This window comes from Drosophila tropicalis, unplaced genomic scaffold (assembly GCF_018151085.1).
Source record: "Drosophila tropicalis isolate 14030-0801.00 unplaced genomic scaffold, ASM1815108v1 contig_393, whole genome shotgun sequence".
Taxonomy (NCBI): Eukaryota; Metazoa; Arthropoda; class Insecta; order Diptera; family Drosophilidae; genus Drosophila; species Drosophila tropicalis.
In genome coordinates this window covers 2,898,640-2,902,083 of record NW_027172855.1, presented here as the reverse complement: position 1 = coordinate 2,902,083, position 3,444 = coordinate 2,898,640, and the positions used below count along the sequence as shown (strand labels likewise).

The window sequence follows — 3,444 nt, the reverse complement described above, 5'->3', positions numbered from 1 at the left end:
AACATTTTGTTTGTGCAAAAATTTTGTGTGATTTCCCCACGGAAATTGATGATGGTGTTTGCTGAGTCGCAAACGTGTTGGAGGAGTTAACCATTGAGCGGCAGCAGCAGCAGTAGGGCCAGCAACGACGACAGCAATGGCCCACCTACAGTGAATTTGTCATTTCCAGTCCTAAACGTGCACACAAACAGTGAAAACAAGGACGAAAGACCTTCATCAGTGTGTGGGGTTGGGGTTGAAGTCAGCCTTTGCCTGGTCAGCCTTACCAGCGGAAGTGTGTGCGTTACATTTAGGGATGGGAGAGTGGTACACATGAATATTGTAAACAGTCTAAATTAACTTTTAAATTCCAAAAATGGTAGAATGTTAATTCATTTATTTTATTAAGGCAAATGGAAGAATTTTCTAAAAATAGTTTGGCTGCATATTTCAACTACGAAACACTAGAAAACAAAATTCTTTAAATTGAGCGTTGTGACATCTCTAGCCAACTGGTTGTTTGGTACATTTTTGTTTGCACGGATGTCAGCAGCAGCCATAACAACGAAGAGGAGCCTGGTCTATATAGTAGGACAGTGCGTGTCGCTTTAACAAACCGGAAGTTACATGCGATGTAATGAAAAACGACAGAGCGGAAGTAAAAACGGAGCAAAGAGTGGAGGAAGAGCAGTCCATTCATTCCATTCCCACAGTCCAGTCACATCCAGATTGTGCGTTTGTTTGATAGAAAGAGAGAGAGAGAGAAAGAAAGAGACGTAGAGATTGCAAGCACCCCAAGTATTGGGATTGGGATTGTGCGCGGGCTGAGTGAGTTTGCCTTAACGCTACTGGTATTTATAGACAATTGGTTCGTGATTGTTGACAGCGCATAGCGTTGCGTGGCTCCCATGGACATGGTCATCGATTCGATTCGACTCGACTCGACTCAACTGCGTAGGCATTTCTGTTTTTTCCTGCATGCCTCATAAAAATGGCACAAAATATGCTTGGCAGTGGTGGGCCGACAGTGGGAGTTGATGCATTGGACTGGAGCTTAACGGGGCGGACAATGTTCATGCTCATGGCATACAGGAAATAGTTCGCAATTCTCTGTTTTGGCAATTGATTTAGCTCTGCGGCCCATGGGAGGAACAAACGGACAAATTTTGTGCACAAATCCGTTCAGATTGGGGTGAAAATTAACTCATGGAACTCTATTGATCATATTGCCTCTGCCAAACCAATTAAAGACAGACAGGGAGAGAGGGAGACATGAAGTTCGGGGAATTAGTTGACAGAGACGATTGTATTTGCATAAATAGTGCAGTCTAATGTTTTCTTTCAACCAGTTCCTTAAGAAATTCAAAGTGAACAGTTTGTGCTTTCTTTTTGCTTAGCAGTTATTATTTTCCCCCTAATTTAATTTTTTTTACCCTTTACCTTTTCAAATTATTACCAACATCTAATGAATTTCGTCATGATCTAGTTATTTGAACATTTTTTTATTTAAATGCTTTGCATAAAAAATATAACAATTCACAAAGCAAAACTATTAAAAGAAATTCGAGGGGAACGTGTTTGTAGATTTTTTAAACGGTTGTTGAAATGTATTCATCATATACTCCCATGTGGTCATTGGCCTATGTTTGCCATAGGCAAGAACACAAATGCTGAAAATGCATATGATAAATATCGAGATTAAAACTGCTGGTGGCATGGCCATAAGCCACTTGGTGAGTGAGTCCGATTCGTTAATCCAATTGGGTCTGGGCATTATGGCCCTGCAGTGTGTCAGTGGTACACCGCAAGGACATTTGTCTATCTCTTGAAGCTGATTATTAGGAAATTCACATATTGTTCTGGCAAACTCTGCTTGTTTGGCATTAAGACGATTTGGTAAAGCGTCCATATACTTTTCAATTAGTAATCGTTTCTCGTACTCGCGACGCAAACCTTGAGCCCTCTCGACAAGGGCGGAAATACGCATAGACGATTCCCGGTCAATGTTCATATCCATTGTGGTTTCCAAAGCGTAGGGAACTAAACTTGACAGATACTCGGGTTCTGGAAAAACTAAATCATCAATATTTATTTCGATTTTTTCAGTTTTTTCGGGTGGATAGATGATTTTTGCTTGCATGGCTTCAGGAAATCTTTGTTTTTCAATCAAGACGAGATGACTGCGTACATGCTTCCTTCTAATTCGAGAGCTCCAATTTGATTTTGGTAAAACAGCTGACAATGGTTTTTCTTGCTTTTTTGATTCCTCCTGTGACTTTTGGTTAAGTTCATATATCTCATTAAAGGGTTTCCCAATATGCTTTTTAAACCACTCGAGTGTATCCTTCTGATTTTCAGTAGAACTATTTGGTAAAAGCAAATCGGATGTTTCTTCTCTTTCCTCAATGGGTGGAAGATTATTGCAGACCATTTTCTGAAATGGCTTACAATGAGCCTGCTTTTCTTTCAATAAATCTGTGAGTACTTTTGGCATATTATCTACTGAAGTCGCAGATTCATCTGATGATGGACCAAGGTCTTCAATTTTCACATTTTCAGTGTGATTATATCTCACACCATCAAGTTTAAAATTTAACTGTAAATCTGACTCGCTTTCCTTGAGTTCCTTTCGTTTTACCAAGACTTCGAGTTTTTTAGGGCGAACAGAATATGATTGAGAATCAAATACTCTACGTGGAGAGTTTCTCTTGTTCTTTTGATCCTCTGCTGATTTATTCTTAGTGATTCTATTTCTTATTAAAGTTTGCGAGACTACGCGCGAGCTCTTCATATTTTTCAATTGTTTAGAGTCAATCATTTTGACATTGTCATTACAAAATAGCTTTGCACTATTCAATTTGCGAATTCTACGTGATTTCATATCAGAGTACGATAGACGATCCATTACCTTATTTGCGGTGCTAAGTCCACTTTGTAGTTCGATAACCTTAAAGACATCCTCTACATTGACTCGCTCAGCGGGTTTCATTGTTTTATCGACGGACTGCAATTTAGCATCTGTTTCGATTTTATTCGACTTATGTTGTTTGACTTTCTCAAAATCTGGATTAAAAAAATTATTAATGTCCATGCCCATTTCTTTCATGTGTTTGTTTTCAATGGCAATAACTTCAGTGTCAGTTTTCAACCATGTGGTTTGGGCTTCCTTTCGGATAGAATAAATGGGTGAAGAGTTACGACGCTGCTCCGTCTGCTGTATTAGTGAACATTTACGTCTAAGGCCATAATTGATTTTGCATTTCGGAGGTTCTGGTATGCGACGTAGATGAACAACGTTTTCCGAGACTCTCGGATGAACATTACACTTGCCCTGCAATGGAAAAATTATAAAAAGAAAGAAAGAAATAAATATTAAAATGTATTCGTTTTTTTACCTTGAACATTATTTTATATTAAGCTACTTTAGTAAAATATACTCGCTTGTGAAAATTTGATGTCTAGCTC

At 38.8% G+C, this 3,444-nt stretch overlaps 1 long non-coding RNA gene across 1 annotated transcript; it reads right to left on the bottom strand.

Moving 5' to 3' along the window:
• Positions 1–1,449: 1,449 nt before the first annotated feature.
• Positions 1,450–3,444, bottom strand: LOC137572918 (uncharacterized). The gene is made up of 2 exons (XR_011031757.1): positions 3,375–3,444; positions 1,450–3,310 (listed from the first exon to the last, which is right to left on the bottom strand). It is a non-coding gene; the product is annotated as an uncharacterized lncRNA (long non-coding RNA).